Source organism: Pongo pygmaeus, chromosome 15, assembly GCF_028885625.2.
Source record: "Pongo pygmaeus isolate AG05252 chromosome 15, NHGRI_mPonPyg2-v2.0_pri, whole genome shotgun sequence".
NCBI classification, from domain to species: Eukaryota; Metazoa; Chordata; class Mammalia; order Primates; family Hominidae; genus Pongo; species Pongo pygmaeus.
The window spans coordinates 51,836,844-51,848,450 of NC_072388.2; the positions used below are offsets into that span (position 1 = coordinate 51,836,844).

The following is an 11,607-nucleotide window of genomic DNA, read 5'->3' on the forward strand; positions in this document are numbered from 1 at the left end:
AGGTTGGACAAGCTTGGTCTAGACCTTGTTGAGGGGAGATGTCAATCAACATTTGTGGGCTGAGATTGCTTCTGCCCCTTGGAAGTGAGCTTGGGCTATGGCAGACCCATATACTGGGTCCCAGGCTGACAGTGCTCAGAAAATATTTGAGAGCACAATATCTAACTTCATGTGGACTGCATGTGTTTATTTTCTTTTTACTCCCTAGCCATATCAAGGCAAAGGTCATGATGTTGTTTTTCTCAACTTTTCTGCTTAAAAAGTCATGTTTTATCTAATGCCTCCTGTTCCTACTCTCCTTTTGTTTTCTAGATCGTCTTCTCAGGTAATATGATCCTGACCAGACGGAGATGGGTTGGGGCATCTATTCTAGTCCCCACCTGCCAGAATAGGTGTCAGGTGGCTCCTCACCACTCTACATCATTAGTGTGTACAATGGACATAGCATTATCTGAACTTCCATGGCTCTATGTAAAGCATTCCACTGTATTTTAATAATTACGCAAGACCAGGCCTCTTTCATGTAAGGCAAATAAGTGTGATTGATTCAGACTTCTGGCATTACTGGGCCATGCTGCCGCAAGAAACAGGTGCATGTGGAATCAAGCCTGACGGAGTTACTGGTGTGGAGTAAAAAAAAAAGAGGTAAGCCAGTTGGTTTGTACTACAAAAGACTAAAACAGCTCGTCTGTGTATCCTACCACCTTCCTGTCCCCATTAGGCATATGGCAAGAGCTATCTGGTAACAATGGCCATCTCCTCCATGCGTCTCAAAGATGTTTTAGTGCAATTGTGTGCTTTCCCTTTTCTTCTTTTCTTAAAGTTTGTCCCTGTTATTCATTTTATTATTTTAGAGATAGGGTCTTGCTGTTGCCCAGGTGAAGTATAGTAGGCCAATCCTAGCTCACTGCAGCCTCGAACTCCTGGCCTCAAGTAATCCTCCTGCTGCAGCCTCCCCAGTAGCTAGTATTACAGGCACAAGCCACTATGTTGTTCATTTTAACCTGTCTTCACCTTTGTAACATTAGGGAATGCTTGATGCCAAGTAATTTATCCTGAGCCAACATCCCACACCTGCACTTGAAATAGCTTCATCCAAAGTGTATGATGGAAGACATCTATTTAGAATGAAAGAAAGAGGGCAGACATAACCATGCCCCTATCTGCTGTATCTCGTGTTCGATAAGCCATCCACCACACCTTAAATTTTATTTCACTTTTTATTTTTAGGATTACCACTTATCCAGTTTTTAAAGATGAGAGTGTTTTATTTGATGCCCTGACCAAATGAAATAGCAACCTAGACTGAAGCAGGGAACATTCGCTGGACATTTCAGGCACTGTGCTAGGCTCTACAGTGAAGCATTCACAGTCTAGTGGTGTCTATAAATAAAACCACAATGCCAACTTTTAAATTCGTATGAGGAATATAATTGTAATGCCACTATAGCTGCATCACTACCACGGGGTCATTCTCTCCCTACAGACAGATCAATAAACAAAATCAAATTACAATCCAAAGGAAGCAAGATGGGCAGAAATAACGTAGGGATTCATAATGAATAAAGTCATTAATCCTTCCATTTATTCATTCAACAAATATTTATTGTCTAGTGCTATTGTGTTTTTATTTTTAACTGAAATCACACTTAAAATTTAGAATTATGAAATGCATTTACTTAAAGATTTATAAGAGGCCTATCCACAAAACCATACTTACCAAAACCCTATAAAAATGTTTTCTATTCCTTTTGGAAATAAAGGTCAGTGGTGGTGAAGGTATATATTCAAATGAAAGAAAGTATAAATCAATACAACATTGATGCATACTCTGTGGAGGCAGCCACAAAATCCTTGTCAGCTTGTTTGTATCAGACAGATTTGGCCATCTTCCTGCCCTTTCATTATAGAAAAGTGAGTTGGGCCACAGCTATCGGCTGCTGTGAGGCCCACATTATGCACCCATTGTAGATGTATTTAATGACTTCTGTGCTCTAGGATTTTTTCCTACCTCCACAGGTAAGTTGAAAGTACATATTTGTTCACAGACTCATATGAGCCTTCAATAAAAAGTAATTGATAATCATAATATGATGCTGAGCAAGACTTAGAGGCAGCACCTTGCATATGTGTATTTTCATATATAAGTTAAAAAGGAAAGAAAAGAGAAGCTTTGTTCCAATAAGGATTTATTTCCACTAATGTAACTGTCAGTAATTTGCTGAGCATTTAAAGGACTGAACAGCAGAATTGATTTACTGTTTTTGCAACTGCTGTTTAAAAAAGTATGTTTATCCTTACATTATAAGTCAGCAATTCATTTAAAGTTTCAGCTTGAATAAAATATGATTCTAGGCCGGGTACGGTGGCTCACGCCTGTAATCCCAGCACTTTGGGAGGCCAAGGCGGGTGGATCACAAGGTCAGGAGTTCGAGACCAGCCTGCCCAACATGGTGAAACCCCATCTCTACTAAAAATACAAAATTAGCTGGTCGTGGTGGTGCGTGCTTGTAATCCCAGCTGCTCAGGAGACTGAGGCAAGAGAATCACATGAACTCGGGAGGCAGAGGTTGCAGTGAGCCGAGATCATGCTACTGCACTCCAGCCTGGACAACAAGAGGGAAACTCCATCTCAAAAAAAAAAATATATATATATACACATATATGTGTGTGTGTGTGTGTGTGTATATATATACATATGATTCTAGACTCACAAGCTCACAAATTCTTTTTGTGGGTCTCCCGCTGGGTTATTTGAACCATACTAGATAGCCATTAGGATAATACCATTAATAAATGTAAATGGCATGGTAGAAAAGCAAAATTCTTCAGAAATTTTATCTTCAAGATTCAGCAACATGTATTTTAAATATGAGAAATTAGTAACAATGGCCCTGCATTTGTGACTCCTTCACTTCTAAAGTTTAGAACATCAGATTCATACTAATTCTTAATCATCTGTAAGAACTCACAAATAGTCCTTCATTTGATTATTCATATTACTCTGCTTCTCAGGTTAACAATTATAAACTTTGATCACTCATGTGACTGTGCTTCTCAGGTTAGAAATTATAAACCTCTGGGCCAGGTGGATCATGCCTGTAATCCCAGCACTTTGGGAGGCTGAGGCAGGAGGATCGCCGGAGCCTAGAAGTTCGTGACCAGCCTGGGCAACATGACGAAACCTTGTCTCTACCAAAAACGAAACAAAAAACAAAAACAAAAATTACCCAGGTGTGGTGGTGTGCCTACAGTCCCAGGTACTCAGGAGGCTGAGGTGGGAGGATTGCTTGAACCCGGGAGGCGAAGGTTGCAGTGAGCCGAGATCATGCCACAGCCTGGGTGAGAGTGATATCTCATCTCAAAAAAAAAAAGGAGAGAGAGATATATTAATTACAAACCTTTAGAAGATATAGAGGGACAGTGTATTCATTTCCTAGGGCTGCACTGCATGGTTTAAAACAACAGAAATGGCCAGGTGTGGTGGCTCACGCCTGTAATCCCAACACTTTGGGAGGCCGAGACAGGTGGATCACCTGAGCTCAGGAGTTCCAGCCAACATGGCAAAACTCTATCTCTACTAAAAATACAAAAATTAGCTGAGTGTGGTAGCAGACGCCTGTAATCCCAGCTACTTGGGAGGCTGAGACAGGAGAATGGCATGAATCTGGGAGACGGAGCTTGCAGTGAGCCGAGATCGCACCACTGACTCCAGCCTGGGTGACAGAGTAAGAATCCTCCTAAAAAACAAACAAACAAACAAAAAAAAACCATGCAAAACAACAAATATATGTGAGAAAATTGGAGAAAAGGGAAAACTGAGGTTAGAAAAATAAGAAATCAGGAATAAAACATACTGGGCAAAGCCCTATATATTTGTAAAATAGAGATGGGCCACAGTTAGATTCTGAGCTTTCCAGCAGATTAGCTATGTGATTCATAGTCTCAATCAGATGAAAGTTAGTTACTGATATTTGTTCTTCATATGTAAGCAAGGGAATAAAGCATTATTCAGTAGAGGGAATTGCTTATTTTCATCTTTAGAATTTTAGATGAAATATAAATTAATAAATATATGTATTTTTTGAGGGAGAGTCTCGCTGTCACCCAGGCTGGAGTGCAGTGGTGCAATCTTGCCTCACTGCAACCTCTGCCTCCTGGGTTCAGGTGATTCTCGTGCCTCAGCCTCCCGAGTAGCTGGGAGTACAGGTGCCTGCCACCACACTAGGCCTTTTTTTTTTTTTAAAGTAGAGATGAGGTTTCACCATGTTGGCCAGGCTGTTCTTAAACTCCTGACCTCAAGTGATACACCCGCTTTAGCCTCCTTAAGTGCTGGGATTATAGGTGTGAGCTACCACACCTGGCCTGATAAATATATTATTGTAATACTTTGCTACAGATATTCTTCTCTTTAATTTCTCAGATACATCATAGCTGTTTCAAAAAATATTTTTGGGAAGCCAATGGGAGAGAGATTATCTCTCCTAAACCCTTACTGACATAGATATAAGGTATTAGACAACATAATCCAAAGTATATTATCTCTGTTTTGAAAACCAAGCAAGAACAAAAAATCAAAACCAGAAAAACTAAAAACAGAAAACTATTCTATAGTAGAAAATATCTTGATCTAAGAATGAAAATAGCAGAATGGTTAAATAGCCTATTGTACGTCATGACTATGGAACACTATGGAAAGAAGAGCTAAGCTGGGCATGGTGGCTCACGCCTGCAATCCCAGCGCTTTGGGAGGCTGAGGCGGTTGGATCACTTGAGGTCAGGAGTTTCAGACCAGCCTGGCCAACATGGTGAAACCCTGTCTCCACTAAAAATACAAAAAAATTAGCCGGGTATGGTGGCGGTGCCTATAATCCTGGTTACTCAGGAGGCTGAGGCAGGAGAATCGCTTGAACCTGGGAGGCAGGGGCTGCAGTGAGTCGACATCACGCCATTGCACTCCAGCCTGGGCAACAAGAGCAAAACTCTGTATCAAAAAAACACAAACAAAAACAAACAAAAAAACAGCTAAAAAGAATGTACTGGGACAGAAAGAACTCAAAGACATATTATTTATTAGGGGAAAATGTCAAGTTACAGAATAACCCATGGTTTGATCTTATTTTTACATTAAAAACACAAACATTCCCACACTGTGTGTATATATACATATATGCATATATTTTTATATGTTTACCTACATATATGCAAGTTGTTGATAAAAGGATATGTTTGAATGGATATGTTCCAAACTATCCACATAGTTAATTCTGGATGGTGAGGGGGAAATAAAGGTAGACCTTAAGTTCTATATCTGAACTTTATATGATGAGCACATATTTATATGTTACTTGTAGAATTAAAAATAGCTTTTAAAAATAAGTAAAATAGGCCAGGCATTGTGGCTCACGCCTGTAATCTCAGCACTTTGGGTGGCCAAGGAGGGGGGATCACTTGAGGTCAGGTGTTCAAGACCAGCCTGGTCAACATTGTGAAACCCCGTCTCTACTTAAAATACAAAAATTAGCTAGTTGTGGTGGGCACCTGTAATTCCAGCTACTCAGGAGGCTGAGGCAGGAGAATTACTTGAAACTGGGAGACAGAGGTTGAAGTGAGCTGAGATTGCACTACTGCACCCCAGCCTGGGCAACAGAGCAAGATTCTGCCTCAAAAAGAAATAATAAAATAAAATAAGTAAAATAAAAGGGAAAATATAATTTAATGTTGATCACACCTACCTGCTTTTAGAGATTTCACTTCAAGCAGCCCTCTCCTTTCTGGACTGTATCAATTTAGACAATTAACATAGTTGAATAAAATCACTGTCTACAGGTGTCATACAAGTCATATGCAGATTGCAGACAGAGCAAGTTCAGTTTTCAGTCCTGTGAAAGACTGACTGTGAGCTTTGAGCCTCAGATTCACCATCAGTTACATGGGAATAATAACAATGCTTGCCTCACTTTGTTGTGGTAAAGATTATCGAAGACAAAATGAGCTAATGTGTATGAAAGCTCTTGTGGTACCTCCCATGACTGTCACTTGCCATAGCTGACAGCAAACATGTTATGCAACAAAAGACTTCCTATTTTTCAAAAGTTTTTTTCCCCTTGCTTTCTTTTTATCTATAAGTCTTACAAAGTAGAATTGGTGAGATTCAGCATCTAAAACACCTTACTTATTTGCATTTCTTTCTATTCCTCTGATATGTTAGTTACTCAACCTTGTTCATCTCAGAATTGTTGGCCAATCCAGACAGAGATGAGGAAAAGGGACTCAACCTCTCAGTCCTCAAAGGGCCTGTAATTACCCATGTTCTCTTCTCTGAAGCTGTTCATAAACCCTTTTTGGCTTCTCCACGTTAGTGCAACTTCTTGGAAAGGCCACAGACCTGAATTCTAGATCATGTGCAGTCCTTGTTGCAACTTTGTGCTCTCCCCTGCTTAATAGTACTGGCCTTCTTAATACCAGTGGGGCAATCCGTGGAGTTTTAAAAACTAAAATTTAACAACTCTTTTTTTTTGAGATGAAGTCTCGCTCTTGTCCCCCAGACTGGAGTGCAATGGCATGATCTTGGCCCACTGCAACCTCTGCCTCCCAGGTTCAAGAGATTCTCCTGCCTCAGCCTCCCAAGTAGCTGGGATTACAGGTGCCTGCCACCACACCCAGCTAATTTTTTTATTTTTAGTAGAGACAGGGTTTCACCAGGTCGGCCAGGCTGGTCTTGAACTCCTGACCTCAGGTGATCCGCCCGCCTCGGCCTCTTAAAGTGCTGGGATTATAGGCGTAAGCCACCGTGCCTGGTCAATTTAACACACTCTTTAATGTGCTTTGTTTGAAATCTTCTTTAGAAGAATCCAGGAACCCATGAGATTCTTTGGTGCCTACAAATTCTGATCTCCTTTAAAGGTCATGAAAACTGTGAGAACCCCATTAGAGCTAAATGAGTTTTAAGGTAAGTGAAACTTTCTTGGAGTTTTCTGGTTGATGACCTAGCAGTCTAAGTCACAGGTGAAAACATAGAATTCTTAGGGAGAAAAAAGATGCAAATAGAATTTTATGCACAGTAGCATGTTTCAGCTCTTATAAATAATTTTCAGGCAATATTTTCCTACTTGTAAAATGAGGGACAATGAAAATGATCCTTCTCTCAAGAGTGATGAGTTATTAGAGTAATTGACAAAAAGTCAACTCCAATGAAGACATATGTATTGAATGTCTACTATGTATCAGCCAAGTACAGTCATCCCTCAGTAGCTGTGGGTGATTGGTTCTAGGACCCCCTACAGATGCCAAAATTTGTGAATGCTCAAGTCCCTTGTATAGCATAGCACAGTATTTGCATATAACCCATGCATATCCTCCTGTATACTTTCAATCATCTCTAGATTACTTATTAATATAATACCTGTATTATAAAACACAATGTAAATGCTATGTAAATACTTGTTATACTGTATTATTTAGGGAATAATGACAAAAAAAGGCCCATACATGTTCAGTACAGATGCAAGCATTGTAGGCCTACCGCATTTTTTATCTGTGGCTGGTTAACTCTGTAGATCCATGGATACTGAGTGTTGACTGTACTCTTTCAGGGACAATAATAGACTGACCCTTATAGGACTTACAATATGGTGGAAAATGTAGAAAATATGCTGTTGTAAAGTGTGAAAGAAGCCCTAAGAAGGACCTTGAAGGGTGCTATTATGATATTTAGAGGGATGACCAACCCATCAGTTGGGGGTGAGGATGGGAACATTTAGTTGTAGAAGCCATCCCAGAAAAAGAGATACTGTCTTCATCTGTTTTATTTTGCTATGACTGAATGCCACAGATTGAGTAATTTATAAAGGAAAAAAATTAGAATAAAAAAGAAAATGAAATTTTAAAAATATGAAGAAAAAAGAAAAACAGAAAAGAAATTTATTTAGCTCATGGCTCTGGAGGCTGGGAAGTCCAAGAGCATAATACCAGCATTTGGTGAAGGCCATTTTGCTGGATCATAACATGGCAGAAAACATCACATGGTGAAAGGAAAGAGCATGCATGTCAGCTCAGATATTTCTCTTCCTCATTTTATAAAGCCTGAACAGTCCCATCACGGGCCCCACCCTAATAACCTTATCTAATCTTAATGACCTCCCAAAGCCCTACCTCCAACCAACATGAATTTGGGGAATAAGTTTCCAATATATGAAATTTGGGGAGCACATTCAAACCACAGCAGAGGCCCAAGCCAGGACTTGAAAGATGAATAGAAGGTAACTGAAAAGGGGAGTGGAGGTGGAATGTAGAAGAATATTCCAGGCAGAAAGAATCATGTACCTACTGACCCAAAGTCATGAAAGAGCTACACAAAATGGAAAATAGACAGTAAGCCAGGAATGATGAGCAGGTGTAGATTACTAGAGAGGTCAAACAGTATAAAACAATAATTATCTAGAGCCAGGCATGTTGGTGCATGCCTCTAGTCCCAGCTACTTGAGAGGCTGAGGTGGGAGGATTGCTTGAGCCCAGGAGTTCGAGACCAGCCTGGGCAACTTAGCAAGACCCCATCTAAAAATCATCGAAATATAGCAGATGCCATAACATATTTAAAGGGTGGGCTTAAGTCCCTAGCAATAATCAGAGCTATGGCCTTCCTTAAATCAATTTGATTGGAAGCACTTTGATAGCTCCTTCAGCATCTAGCACAGGGCCTTGCACATAATGGCCACTCAGTCCATATAATCGAATGAGGGCACTTCTAGGTATTTGTTTCATTCCATGACCTGTACTGATATCATTATTCTCATATAGTCCTATCAAGGGCTCGTCCTCGGTCATTGTGCTGATTTTGATGGAAAGGACATCGCAAGGCTCAACCTGCTTTAAAACACTTCCTCAGTAGGGCATTTCCTTCCTACATGGTTTGACATACATTCATAACAAAGGTAGGAACTCTGTCCTTGTTTGTTTGTTTGTTTGTTTATTTATTAAGATGGAGTTTCACTCTTGTTGCCCAGGCTGGAGTGCAATGGCATGATCTTGACTCATTGCAACCTCTGCCTCCTGGGTTCAAGTGATTCTCCTGCCTCAGCCTCCCAAGTAGCTGGGATTACAGGCACCACCATGACCAGCTAATTTTGTATTTTTAGTAGAGACAGGGTTTCACCATGTTGGTCAGGCTGGTCTTGAACTCCTGACATCAGGTGATCCACCAGCCTCACCCTCCCAAAGTGCTGGGATTATAGGCATGAGCCACTGCACCCAGCCTGTATGTGTATTTTCAAATGTGTGCAGCTGGTATGACCAGGCTTTTCACTAGATATAAATGAGGTCATATTAACTTTCTAATGCTCCAAATATAACTTAAGCCCCCACTTAATTGATTGCTAGCCAAATATTTCCCAAATATTCCTGTCGTCTCCCAAAGCATAGCTTATATCTGCTTACAGTCTGTCCACTACAGTAATCATCCAAGCCAACCATGTTCCTTTCCTGCTAGTCTAGCAACACTGTGTTTACCCATATGCCCTGCCTGTCCTCCAAGTAGCTTGAAGGAATCTCGTTGTTGCCTTGGTAATGATGCTGTACCCTCCTGATATTGGTGGTGGCCTTGCCAAGAGCATGGTCTTCTGATTCCCTCTGGCTCCACCATCCAGGTGCCAAGCTGAGTAGGGAGGAGTGGACACCCCCAGCTCTGAGCCATGCCTTTCACCTGAAACTTCAAGTGATCCTCCTGCCTCAGTCTCCTGAGTAGCTGGGATTACAGGCATGCATTGCTACACCTAGCTAGTTTTTTGTATTTTTAGTAGAGATGAGGTTTCACCACGTGGGCCAGGCTGGTCTTGAACTCCTGACCTCAAGTGATCCACTTGCCTTGGCCTCCCAAAGTGCTAGGATTACAGGCATTGAGCCGCTGCACCCAGCCAGAATCTGCAACTCTTAAATGACAACTTCCTCACTTCTATCACCCAGGTTTCAAAAATCTTAGGGCCCAGGCCCAGCTAAAGCACTTCAGACACAAAGGAAACTCTGCCATCCAGAGGGGAAAAGGTAGCTCCTTTACTATTAACCTAATAAACTCTGAATTATTTAGCAGATTGGTAAAGGCATGAAGGGTCTAAAGTCTGAAGACCAGCCAATGTCAGAGTATTAAATACCTGAGACTGGAAAACTCTAGTAGTTTCATAGGAATCTGGTAGAAAATGGGAAGAACAGAGGATGAGAGGGAAAGCTTCCAAAAACAGATTCTAGACATAAATTATATGCAAGACAAACTCTGGCCTATCAATTAAGCTATAAACTTTTTGACTTTCTAACATCACCCATAAGTTAATATCACAACAAACTCTGAAAGTGTTGTCATAAATATGACTGATACAAGATTATAAACCTCAATAAATAAAGAAGTCCTATTTACAGACTGGAAATCATAATAAGCTTCCATTAGAAAACAGCAGAAATTATGAACGTAAATTAACAAAAGAGGAAATGAAAACTTGAAAATTGTTACGAGAATAGGATAAAGACTTCATCTGGTACAGTAGCAAAAAGTAAAACAATAATTGCATGCCACTTGTGCCAAAGTTTGTACCTGATCAGGGAGGACCCCTAATGGCATGCTCATGAGAGTAGAATTTATTCTGTATGAATAAATTTTAATGTATGAAAACATTAAAGGATATTTTATCAGGAGAGTAACATCATATCAGCCACCCCCCACCTTTTTTTAAGGAAAAGGAAGATTAATTAGTCAATGCGATATAGGATGAATTAAAGAAGATGAGACTGGCCTGGCGCAGTGGCTCACGCCTGTAATCCTAGCACTTTGGGAGGCTGAGGTGGGCAGATCATGGGGTCAGGAGATTGAGACCCTACTCTGGGTAACACGGTGAAACCCCGTCTCTACAAAAAATACAAAAAATTAGCCAGGCGTGGTGGTGGGTGCCTGTAGTCCCAGCTACTCGGGAGGCTGAGGCAGGAGAATGGCGTGAACCCAGGAGGCAGAGGTTGCAGTGAGCTGAGATTGTGCCACTGCACTCCAGCCTGGTTGACAGAGTAAGGCTCCATCTCAAAAAAAAAAAAGATGATACTGCCTGCCATAACTGTAAATATGAGGGAACATTTCCAGAAATGGTCTGTGTAGACATACTGTTGGAGATCTAGCTTTGGATAAACCCATAAGAAAGGACTGAATTACATGCTAACTTCTTCCATTCACTGTACTGTCTCTCACTAGACCTTGCTTCCTGATGAGGGATGCCATTATACCACCAGACTTTCTATAAAATCATAGAACACAACAACATCCAATAACTCATTTTCAAATTAAATAGAGGTGTCCTTTTAAAGAAATTTCTTTCACAAATATTAGGAGGCACCAGCATCAAGAATTAGAGGACTTCTATTTTCAAAAGGTACTTTTTTTTTGTCCATGAAACATGAGGAACAATTTTTTTTCTCACCCTGCCTTATGGTGCTGAGAGGAACAATTTTATCAGCCTTCTTAAAATGGCTATGTCATCCATTTTTAATAGTCCTGCTTTATTGCAAAGGTAGTCTAATGAAATGAGACTTCCTTAAGTTTGGCTTTTCCCCAAAGACAAAGAATTTTCTGATACT

The 11,607-nt window shown here is 40.6% G+C and overlaps 1 long non-coding RNA gene across 1 annotated transcript; it reads left to right on the forward strand.

The window, feature by feature from the left end:
* Nucleotides 1-312: 312 nt before the first annotated feature.
* Nucleotides 313-8,933, forward strand: LOC134738147 (uncharacterized). The gene is made up of 3 exons (XR_010123712.1): nucleotides 313-645; nucleotides 6,849-6,952; nucleotides 8,800-8,933. It is a non-coding gene; the product is annotated as an uncharacterized LOC134738147 (long non-coding RNA).
* Nucleotides 8,934-11,607: the final 2,674 nt, after the last annotated feature.